Source organism: Lycorma delicatula, chromosome 3, assembly GCF_047948215.1.
Source record: "Lycorma delicatula isolate Av1 chromosome 3, ASM4794821v1, whole genome shotgun sequence".
In the NCBI taxonomy this organism is placed as follows: domain Eukaryota; kingdom Metazoa; phylum Arthropoda; class Insecta; order Hemiptera; family Fulgoridae; genus Lycorma; species Lycorma delicatula.
Genome location: NC_134457.1, coordinates 207,898,479 through 207,911,436, shown reverse-complemented (window position 1 = coordinate 207,911,436; position 12,958 = coordinate 207,898,479). Strand labels below are relative to the sequence as shown.

General features: G+C 30.9%; 1 protein-coding gene and 1 long non-coding RNA gene across 4 annotated transcripts in view; one reads left to right on the top strand and one right to left on the bottom strand.

Annotated features, from left to right (window-relative positions):
- LOC142322389 (uncharacterized) overlaps positions 1-12,958 on the top strand; it is a 66,665-nt gene that overhangs the window by 34,826 nt on the left and 18,881 nt on the right. The gene's annotated exons all lie outside the window — the stretch shown is intronic.
- Positions 1-12,958, bottom strand: part of LOC142322388 (solute carrier family 52, riboflavin transporter, member 3-A-like) — a 75,035-nt gene that overhangs the window by 58,956 nt on the left and 3,121 nt on the right. The window contains exon 2 of one of the 2 annotated variants that reach the window (XM_075361424.1): positions 4,725-4,831. The exons of the other annotated variant lie outside the window; for it this stretch is intronic. The gene's annotated coding sequence lies outside the window, so the exon portion shown is untranslated. The remainder of the gene's footprint in view (positions 1-4,724; positions 4,832-12,958) is intronic. 2 annotated transcript variants of the gene reach the window in all.

The following is a 12,958-nucleotide window of genomic DNA, read 5'->3' as shown; positions in this document are numbered from 1 at the left end:
AATAAAACAATCATAATTATTATCTTAATAACAACTTTATACCGACTAGATGAAATATGTAAGGCAAAAAAAATTGCCTTGTGGATTGTAAAACTTCTACAATTCAAATACAAATGAAGTGAATGAAGTTATTTTTAGCTTTTAAGCTAAAAGTAACCCTAAATTTATTTAAATTGTGTATGCTAAAATTTATACTTGTTCGTAACAATTCCACAAAAAACAAAGAGACGATAACATTAATAGATCTATATACATCAAGATAATAATAAACAAATAAATAAATAAATTGATGAATAATTTACAGACTCATAATAAATATAACAATGGAAAAATTATGCATTACAATATCATGTTACCAAACACTTACATATATGAAATAATAACAACTAATATATACATATATAGATTTTTTAAATTATTGAATTACAATATAGATGAAATATGATATAATAAATAAATAATTTTAAGCAATAAATAATTAAAAGTAAACATAATACTTCTACAGATCATATATTAATAATAATAATTCAATTGTAGACACATTTCTTATTCAATATTAAAATAAAACTACAATAATACATTAAAAGTTCTGAATTATTTAAATATATATGATTTAATGCGTCGCATATTTATTCATAAAAAGGAATGTGCACTTCTGCTAAGTTTATGTGTACATAGCTGTATGAATTTTGTGTGTATGTAATGCATGTGTGCAAGAATCAGAATAGCCATAACATATTTAACCGTACAACATTTAGCCACATCTACTGACTATTCAAAACCAATCTCAAATATAGAGATCATAAACAGTATTGAACATTCCTTGTTATACTTAAATCTATATATAAATAAAAATGAATGTTTGTCTGTCTGTATGTCTCTTATGCCTTCCTAAACCGTTCATCAGATTGCGATGAAACTTTGGTGAGTTGTTGTGCGCACGCCCGCGAAGGTTTCTGAATTAGTTTGGACCCGCTAGGTGATGCCGCTGTCAAAATATTTGCGAAACAAACAAATATACAAACAGACTTTCTTCTTCTATATATATAAAAGGTAATGTTCGTATGTATGTCCGCTATAAACTAAAAACTGCTGGACCGATTTACATGCTGGAAAAAGGGAAAAATCAGAAAAGGGAAATAGGGGAAAAGTGAAGAAAGAAAAGGGGAAATAGAGAAAAAGGAAAATAGGGAAAATGAGATAAAGTGAAAAGTTAAATTTTGTGATGTTCCATAATGTTCATTTTTTTAATGTTTTATCAAATTTTCAATTGTGTTCATTTAATATATATACACTCAAAGCTAGCAATAGCGAAGCATTGCCGGGTCTGCTAGTAATAATATAAAATAATGACAAAATTAATTAATAGAACGCTTTTAATTATTGAACAGAAATGTAGTGTTTCATGGTAAAAATTGGTAATTAATTTATTCCTTCCCACAATCTGTTTTAATCTTTCATATGGCTGTGACACTTGTAAAGTATTTGAAATACAAAAGGTACCAATCACAGTTGCTTTATCTGAATTAAAATTTTCATTATATAGTCCATCGTAAACAAGTATCTCTTGTTAAGGCTAATTGGCACACAGATTTCCAAGGCCAGTAAACAGTACATTTGACAGTAAAAAAACAAAAAACAATGGGAAACCACTTCGTTTATCATTTTCTTGGTAAACCTAGTGTAATAAAAACCGAAGTTAATATTATTTACAAAGTTAGAATATTTTAGAGAATAGCATTCTGGAAACTAGAACCTGAAGTAAAATAAATTTTGAAAAGTATCAGTGCCTTAAGCCAGTATAATAAATTATCTGTAGTTGACAGAAATAAAAAAAAAGCATTAGTTGCAGTTTCAAAGCATGCCACTGGAATTTATTAAAGGTTAATGTTCATAGCAATCAACCCAATAAAAAAAAAATCATTCTGAATAAATATATTTCTTCACATACTATAAAATGCTTTAAATAGAATATTTATTAAATATTTTATTTTGTTAAAAATAATGATGCAACCAAAGAAGGGACAATGGAAACAAATGTCTATAGTGCTGAAAAAGTAAAAATGTACAACATACACTACCAACATAATAAAACTTTTATGTGTGTACATATATATATATGTATACATATATATACATATATATATATATATATGTATACACATGAAGAAGAAGTACTGCTTATTTTCTTTCAACTGTCCCTTTCAGAAAGTGAGATTCTAGATCAATGATAATAAAATGGGCTATAACCAATGCCCTGCTCCCATAAGGACACTAGAAAACTAAAGAGGGGAGTGAATATTTGCAGTTCAGGCAATTAAAATTTCAATATTTTTCCAGAGATTATCCTAAATTTATACTTACAAACTACTTGATCCATTCATGCCACTGTATCTTCATTCAAGAATAAATGCACGCAATTAATAATTTTTGGTCTTTTCTACTACTTTTATGGAGGGAATACTGGTGAAATATTTATCGTGATGGAGCACGTGTTCTAGTATTACTAGAAAAAAATTCAGGAATTAATTTTAGATTCATCTACAATAATTATGCTGATTGAAGTTAAATTAATACACAAATTAATGACATTAAATATTAGATCGCATAAAACTGTAATTCTATAACTCAATAATGTAACAAAATGCAATTAATTCCTGAAATGTGTAATACTGTAATAAATAAACTCTTAAAAAACATTTTAAAATGATATTTCATTTTTTAAGTAGATGATACATATATTCTAGCAAATAAATGTATCTTTTTAAGGCAGAAACAGAAAATGAAATTGCCATGACAAAAACTAAAGAGGCCAACAGATTACTCTTATGAGTAAAAAAAAAATGTCAACTGAAATATACCAGTATTTTTTATTACTTTATTCTGAATGAAATGTTACAAAAATACTATATCAGTTACTGCCACTTAAGTTTAATCAATAGTGCATATCATTACTTTTTTACTTCAGTTAGCAAAAATGTTATTAATTTACATATGCAAGTATTTTACTGGTAAGCCATTACAATATTATACTAGTAAGTTTTTAGGGCTATTAGTCTTAAATTAAACTCCATTCACAACACTAGTTTTTTTTATCCTCATTGTATTTAGCACCTAGTTCTAGTGAAAAAAATAAAATTATGAAAAAAGCTAGCTTAAGTTACCTAAAAAATAAATCTTTTTTAAACTAAATTTAACTAGTTGCTTAGTTCTTAAAAGTTATTCGCAAAATAAAAAAAATAATAAATAGAAAAAACTGTTTAATATAATCTTATTCTTTTAATTAAATACTTGTAATATATTACAATAAAATTCCAAATTAAAAATCAGCCAAACTTTACAAACATCAAACTTGCCAAAGAATATACATCAACTGATAAGCTTTACCATGTTGTAAACACTGAACAACAGATACAAGAGGAATAAATCCAACTATAACAGTGTGAAAGAATGCTTTATACGTAAATAACCTATTATACGTACATATGTTATATGGTAAAATAAAATTTAAACAATTTTATGAACTACAGACTAAACATAGAGAAAAGTTATCAATAATCTAATAATAAGAATCAGGTAATTTAGCCTGACAAAATAAGAGTAGAAGACCAATGAGGCAAACTCCAATGTGCAAATAATGAGAGGCAGAAGTTATTTTATAAATAGGAAAGGCTATTATAAAAAATTTGAAAGAAGTTTAAGAAACAAGAAATACTCACAGAAAAAAAGATTTACTAGTGAATTTTCTTTAACACCTGCAGACATATTATTGAATGTATTTTAGTGAGAAAGATGTGACAAATGAAATAATAAGATAAAAATTGTGAGATCCTTGCCAGTAATTCTAGATAGCTAGTCTGGAGTTCTAGACCGGCTATCTAGAAGCCACACTACGGGAAGGAAGGACTATCTAGAATGATCTAACTACTACACTAACCGACCTATTTTTAAAGTTAAAACTAAAATATAAGGAAATACTGACTGGTATAATTCATTGACAGGAGCAAAATTTAATTTAAAAATAAACAAGAGTAAATCACTGAAAAACTGAAAGGAAAAGTTTGGAGACCTTTTTTAAAATGATGTTACAAAAAGGTAGTAAAAACTGGGTGGGCTAATCAAATTCAAAATGAAGAGGCTTTAAGAATAATATGAAAGAAGAGATGAACTAGGTCGATGAATTGTAGATTAGGATATTCAGGTATAATTTGTTTTGTAACAGGGGGTGCAGAAAGTAAATCTGTAGATTAGAAAACATAAAAAAATAGATAACTGAGATAATAAATAAAGAAGCTATTAAAAGCCAGTAAGTAAGTGGAAGAAGAGCATTTATGGAAAAAAATTGAAAGCATCCATCCAGATGGTAGAATTTGAAAGAATGTTTTACAGTACTTTTATGGGGTATAATGCTGTATAGTACTGTAACGTGCAAAATAAACAAAACAAGCAGTAAAGAAAAGAAGCTTTTAAAATTAAGGTGTTTAGGGTCAGTTAATCTAAATGAAAGGATGCATAGATGGTAAATAGGGAGGTTAAAGACAGTTACATGAAACAAATATATCAAAAATAAAAGATTACGGTAGAAAAAAAAGAAATGAATTACATAAAACCAGCCATTTAATTTATCCAAAAAGAAAATGCAAGTAAACAAATTCACAAAAATTAACAAGTGTACATGCATGTGATGTCTATATTATGCACATTACATTAATGAATATTCTTACCTTTTATTTTATGATTGTCATATGTTGCAAGAACAAAATGACGATAATCATATTAGAGGACATCATCACAAGTCATGTTTAAGACTGCATAAGATGTCAAATTCAGCCTAATATAAGAAATTTTACACTTAAAAAATTGTTTTATTATTTTAAATAATACAATAAAATTTGCAATATGATAAATTTAAAAAAATCTTATTACAAATATATTTTGGATAAAATATATAAAAAACATTATTGAATTATTTTGACATTTAATTCTTACATGTATAAACAGTAATAAACTCATTGACACATGCGCGCGCGCGGGCAGCACACACGCGCGTGCATATCGTGTGACAACAACAATTTAAAAGATTCAGCGAATTTTTAATGATAGCATCAAAATAGTTGCAAGCAAAATTAATTATCATTTTACTGAAACCGCTATTTCATTTTCTGTTGTACAAGAATTTCCATATCATTCCAACGCAAAAAAAAGTTAAATTTTGTTAGATTTTTATTTGAGGAGCAAAGCATGTTATTCATTTATTCTTTAAAAATAACAAAATTCACTTCTGTCAAATCAGACAACAGAAACATTCTTTTCTTATAGACCGTAAACTTTATCTTATGAGAAAGGGTCTTACTGTGCTTCAGTTTTGATTTTTAATAAATCGCCTAGTAATAGGCCAGATTTTTCTTTTTTTAGATTAAAAATCCGACTTCTTGTACGCCTATTAAATTATTATTTTTCATCATAATTTTTTTTTACAATGAGAGTTTAATAATTATTATAATTAAATTAAAAAAAAAAAAAAAAAAAAGATGAAGTCTGATTTGAATCGATATGCCTTCACCTAAGATCCAAATATTTCATTAATTACAATTTTATTTGGCAATAACTCTGGAATCAGTGAAAATAAAAACAATTTATGACATATCGTTGAAAGCTCTCGATGAGAGCTTTATTACTGAAGTTAAGAAAAAGTCCAAAATTCAATTTTTGGGGGATTTTGGGCTTAGAGGTGCACAACTAGATGTTACAACAATCCTAAATCCGAAATTTCAACATCCTATGGCTAATCGTTTTTTCAGGTATGCAAGATACCTACTGTCGTTCGACGGCACGTGGCACTTAATAACATAGTAGTAGTCCTGAGAAGAGCTGTTGTTGTCGTCGATTGGCTTCGACGGCTCGTTGTAATTTATAACCTTGTGGTAGCTCTGAAAAGGTCCGTTTTTGCCAGCTGTGAAAAGAGTTGTTGGGTTCTGAAGCTGGTCTCCGGCGAAGTCGTCTTGACTGTAGTCGGGGAGTTGCAGCTCGTCTATTGAAATCAGACCGGGCTTCCCCTCGGCGGCAGTTGGGTCCCCGCTACAGCGTGGCAGTGGTGGCTCCCAGAGTCCCGCAGTGACGGATCGGCGTCGGTCGTTTTTCGCCGGCGCGGCCGAGGCGGTTCTCTCCGAGCGACCCCACGCTGGACCGACTCCTGCTGCTGAGTCCACTGGCCAGGGCGTTTGAAGCACGGAAAGGTGCGGACCGGAATGAGGTTGCGCCTTGTTAGGTGACCTAAATCGGTCGACTTATTTGGGTGTGTCTGAATTTCTATGTTGCGTAAGACATAATTTTGATCGGTATGAGAGTAGCACTGATTTAACTTTAAACTCGTTCGTTTACCGAGGCATTCGGAGTCACGAACGGCAAATCTGGACTATGCGCGGGGTTCGCGCTTCCGCGGTTCGGTCAGTTAGTTTGAGGGAACCATGTTAGGTTGGATGTAAAGATGTCCGTTTGAGGCCTACGTGAAGGCGAAGTTTGATATGTATTTTACTGATGCAACTGTCTGCCGAGCCATTTATATCGGTGGCATCCCGACCGGGGCGTGGCTGATAACTGTGAGATGTAATCAGTTTGAGGGTCTAAAGACGACCTCCGGTAAAGCCTCTTAGGGCTTGACGGAGGGGGTGGTGTGGCGACCGGTAACGTTACAAGGTGGGTGTCTTTCCCCTACGGGGTTGGGAGTACGTATCAATCAGATAGATTCTGCAGTTCATAATTTTTAAAAGAATACGAGTTGAAACAAATAAATTCACGGGTACTCTGATTTAAATATTAAAATTACATTCCTATTTAATCGTTACACATTTGGGTACCGTTATCTGGGCTATCTCTTAAGTAGTATAATCAAACCCAACGCTAACCTTGTTATAGTTATTAAATATTTGTTATGCTTACATATATTCACGTGTAACGTATATATATAAATAATCAAACAAAGGATATATTAAACAATCAAACATTTAGTAAAAATTTCTAAAAAATTGCCACTGTACTGTGTACACATGTTAATTATTCGTTTGTATGTTTTCACTTAGCTGGACCATTATTATTTCATGTAAATATATTTTTTTATGTATTTTTAAGCTCTATAATCATCTCTTTTTTTATTCAGTAATACTGTTCTTTGTAATGCTGATCAATCCAAATCTTTACGTTGTTTCTTGTGATTCTTCCATTATTAATCATGTAATAATTATTTTTATGTATTTATATGCACTATAATCAACTCTATTTTTTTTTTTTTACTCAATAATTTTAGATAAATGGAAAAAGCATTTTTACCAATGTTACCACTCACCATGATCATCAACTTAGGATGGCTTTACTAATGAAATAATAACATCCTGATTAATTTAAGTAGCTAGAAATTACACTGGATAATCAGTTAACATAGTAAAAAAATGTTCTGAATTTAAAGACTCAAATGTGCGATTGCTTAAGAAAGTTCTACTTTTTGAGGGATTTGGATCCAAAATATACTAACAAATCTATTTTGTGCTAATAATAAATCTCAAGTATTTGGTTATGGCATAATTTTTTGGTATAAATCTATATAAATATCACAAAATAACAACATAAAAGCACGGATATTGGCAACATAACCGCTGCCATCTCCATCCTGGGGCTTATTCAAGGAATTATGTGATGTGTATTTAAAAACATTATACAGATAATTTCATAAAACCTTTTCTTAAAATTGAGAACTTTTGAAAAAACAGTTAATGTTATTAAAAGGCTTAACAAAGGTTGCATTATTTTTAACAAAAACGTTTTTTTAAAGTAATAAACGACACCATAGCTCCTAAAATGTTTAATTCATTAGAAAACTGTTTATTGTTAAGTAAGCTACAATCAATTTAAAAAAAATATAATTTCTATAAGTTATTTATAACTGAAGAATTTGAATGCTTTATCGTTTTGTTGAAAAAGCAATAGTCAGCTTTCCAATTCATATAAATGTTAATTATTTCATTTAATATGACCTATGAGTACGTACTGAAGAAGAAACGATCACATCATACTCTGTTTAAACTCTTTTCGTCACTATTTGAACAAATGACTTTTTTTAAATTTCATTATCTGATTTTAATAGATTATATACTTTGATTTTATTTCATTATCTATTCCTCTTTCTTCAATTAAATTGTTTTATACGAACAGAGTAATCAGTAAAATAAAGAAGTTTAGGGAAATAACTAATTTTCAGTTCATTATCATGAGAATTTATTTTACTTATTAACGTAGTTAATTTTATTACCAAACAGTTTTTAAAACATGCTGAATCATTGTTATTATAATCATCATCATTACTATTATGATTTTAAATTACTGAATGTAATGATATGACAGTAGCCTAAATGAAATATCAATTTTAGTAATTAACATTTTTTTTACTATGTATTAATAGTTTAGTATGTTTGTATTTGATTCTAAGAAAAAAATAAATATGATAAAGTTTATAGTAAAATAATTAAAAAATTAAATATCATTAGATTATTAAATTGTATACATTAAATTAATTAATAAAATGTTATTATTCGACTGTAAAGTTATTTGTATTTGATATTTTTAACAATGTAGTGGAAAAAAATAACTAAAATAAATTATTAATAAGTTCGAGCAAATAATTTATTACTAATGGTAAACTGATCACTAATAAAAGAACTACTTAATACATGAAAGATTGCAAAGATTATGTTTCTTAATTTACCATATTGTATGTAATACAATAAACTTCCTTTTCAGTTAGAAATACTATAAATTTTAGAATTTATTATATATATTATTATTTATATATATATAGCTACTGAAACACTGGTACATGCAACATAGTACTTTATGTATATTTAAAGCACCACTATACATGTATGCGCGCGCGCGCGCGCACACACACACACACACACACACAGAGAGAGAGAATGATTCAGAAATAGGGAAAATAATTTGGTAACTGATTCGAGTGCTTGAAATAAGGAAAAAAGCTCACACAAACATTATCCGTAAACGTTTTGTTATAATTACGGCTAGCGAAAAATCTCGTCCGGATTTCAGTTCCTCCAATGAAATTAGGTCATACTGAAATTTTTAATGCATTATAAAAGAGATAAACTTGATGGTTTTTGAGAAAAAAATGGAATATTCGAACATGTATTAAAAATTGTTTAAAATAAATTAAAAGTATTTACTTTACAAATTAAGTATTGTACTTAAAAAAAAAAAAAAAAAAATCACTCGTTTATAACTTCTTTTTACTGTTTAGTCTCCGGTAACTACCGTTTAGATAATTCTTCAGGGGATGATATGTATGAGTGTAAATGAAGTGTAGTCTTGTACATTCTCAGTTCGACCATTCCTGAGATGTGTGGTTAATTGAAACCCAACCACCAAAGAACACCGGTATCCACGATCTAGTATTCAAATCCGTGTAAAAATAACTGGCTTTACTAGGACTTGAACGCTGTAACTGTCGATTCGTTTATAACTAATTTACAATAAATGTACGAAGATTCCACTACTGACATTTATTCAATTTTCAACTCGTTTCCTTACATTTTCTATCGCCAATCTAATGTTATCTTCGGGTTCGTTCCCTGATGAGGGCAGTAGCATAAAGAATGCGAGCGATCAGTTCATCATGTGGAACGGAACGGAACGCAAGAACGGTAGGCGTTTCAATACTTCTCCCTACAGATCACAGAGCCTGGACAATGTCCCTTGCTGCTGTATCTTTCTATTATCGGCCGGGTTTCACGGGTTATTTAGTGGCAGTAATAAATTTTAAGTTTTATTTTTTGACGGATTTAGTGATTTGCGTTCCTATCCGTATGGACCAGCATGAAAATTACTTACTGGATCTGACCGTGGTTGAATAAGCTTTTGAGCCTCGTGCTCCCGGCGTTATTCCCCTTCAGTCCGTCCGCTGAAGTCATTTTGGTACTAACACCTTATGGGCTAGCAGGAATACGCCTTCCGGGGCCCTAGTTATTTGGAGGGAGCAATGCGCCCCCTTCTCCGGAGGGAGTCGCATGTGCTGACTGAATCACGCGTGATTTTACTTTTTACTTGTATACCTCGCAATTCATCCACCCTGAAAACTCAAATTTAAGGGAGGAAGGGCTGGTGATCTAGGTAGCCAGTTTACCGACCCGTCAATCCATTTACCAGTAAATTTTTCATCTAAAAATTGTCTTACTTCATTTGTGAAATGTTTGGTCCTCCATCAAGTTGATAGTACACACTTCAATTCATTTCGAAAATGAGAAATTTTCAAGCACCGTAAAAGATTCATTGTTTAAAAATTCCAGATAATTTTTCCCAGTTCATCTTGTTCTAATATGAGCCTAATAATTATAGCTATTTTAATTTTTAATGTTTAAAATTTTTCTATTAATTTGTGTATTTTAAAACTTCATTAAATCAATTTTCTCAGAATTAAATTCTGTACAAGTTTTTATAATATAATTTATGCATTTATTAGTCATTTAACAAACTTAGTGTATTTCAAACCTAATACAAAAAAAACTTGTTTTTCGTCAGCGCAGTTTTCTATTTTATGTTGGATTCATAAAAACTAAGGGAAGTATAGTTCTGAGACCTGTTTCATTCGAGTTTTCTCGTCAATAGACATAAGAAACTATCAAGTTTACCCCTTATATAACGTCTAAAAAATTTCAGTTTGACTTCATTTCCCCGCGCAACTGACGTCCGGGCGGAACTGTTCGATAACCGTAACTCGATAACAAAGCGTTTTGGCACATGTTTGTATGAACTTTTTTCCTTATTTTAAACGTTGGAATCGGTTGCAAAATTATTTCTCTTTCCTCTTGAATCATTCTATGTATTTATATATAGTCTTATAAGAATCTACTTTAATGTTAAACTTACAAGTTTAAATTTCTTTCAAAGACTTTCTCCCTACAATTAATTAATGGTTTATAAACAAATAACAAAGAAACCAACAGGTATTATTAAACTTATGATTGTCTACAGTAATTACATAAAGTTATCAATCCATAATGACTTTTTTAAATAAATTTATTACCAGCAAAAATAACGTATTGTATTTACGGTAAAGATATCCAAGGACTATCTGTGTACAAAACATTACTGAGTAGAACTCAAAATAAAAAAATCTGATAGGGAAATTATTACATTTTTAAATACGTAATTTTTTTTCAATTTAAGATAATTTTATGTTTTATTTTAAAAGAATTATATTTAAAATAAAACTGAACAGTATTTCCATTTCAGACATCATACTACAGCTAATAACACTTATTAATATTAAATTCATAATACCAACTACTTAAATTTCAATAGATCAATTAATACTACATATATATATAAAGACCGCTGGGAAATTTCTCTCCTTAAGGTTGGCGAACCTGTGTAGTTAATGCCCACGCTAGTTGGTGTAGTGGTGAATGTGTCTTCGCAAATCAGCTGATTTGGAAGTCGAGAGTTCCAGCGTTCAAGTCCTAGTAAAGGCAGTTACTTTTATACGGATTTGAATGCCGGTGTTCTTTGGTGGTTGAGTTTCAATTAACCACACATCTTACAAATGGTTAACCAAAGACTGTACAAGACACTTACACTCATACATCATCCTTTGAAGTAATACCTGACGGTATTCCCGGATGTTAAACAGGAAAAAGGAAGATTGAAGTATCCTTGATTACGTATGAGTGTTTACGTTATAAAATGAATAGGAAAATCGATGTTGCCGCCGACTGTGAAATATGTGGAGTCAAACGTTTTTAAAATTATCAAAACGTTAAGCCGGCTGAAATTCATAGGCAGTTGGTTGCTGTACACGGTGATAATGTAAAAAAATGAAAGAAACGTCCGAAAATGGTGTGAAAGGTTTAGAAGCAGCAGAATTAGAATGCGTGATGAAGAACGTTCGGAGAGGCCCTCGATAATCACTGAGGACTTGTTGAAACGCGTCGATGTTGAAATCAGAAAAGATCGTCGCTCAACGATTTCCGACCTGGCCCTTCTTTTTCCTGATGTTTTAATAGTTGTTATTGGTCGCCTTGTTCATGACCATTTAGGCTTCAGAAAGGTTTGTGCAGGTTGGGTGCCGCAGTCTTAACGGAACGTCACAAAAAAAATCCGAATGTGATCTGCCTTGAATTTTTGATGCGCTACACAGAAAAAGGTGTAAGTTCCTTAATCCAGTTTTAACCGCCGATGAAACATGGATTTCGTATTACACGCCAGAGAGAAAACGGCAGTCAAGTGAATGGCGTCATCCTCAATCACCCACAAAGGTCAAGCCACAGTCATTTGGACGCAAACTGATGGCCACAATCTTTTGGGATCGGTTTGACATACTGTTGATTTGATTTCATGCCACGTGGAACGGCTATAAATGCAGAAGCCTAATGCGAAACTACGTAAGTTACTGCGCGCCTTTCAAAATCGGCGACGTGCTACTACACGATAATGTACGTCCATATGTTGCGAATCCGATACGTGATTACGATCACCCACCATATAGTCAGGTCTTAGCTCCTTCTGATTAAAATTTGTTTGGGAAATTGAAAGAATTTTTGAGTGGTAAGCAATTCGCTTAAAAATGCTGTTAATCAGGGGCTAAATGGACTGGTAGCAGAAAAATAAGTCGAGGGTGTATTGAAACTTGTGTATCGCTACGATAAATGTATTCATATGGCGATTATATAGAGAAATAGTATAAGGGGTACTTACGTATTAACGCCACCGCAGATACAACTTTATTTAAAAACAAAGTAGTCAATCGTATTTCGGTGGAAAATGAACAGTCTCTTTATTAATTTTAATAAATGGTTATTTATATTTATTTTTCATAAATATAATTTAACCAAACTTAACCTTCTTTCTTTTTCCTATTTAGCCTCCGGTAACTACGGTTTAGATAATTCTTCAGAGG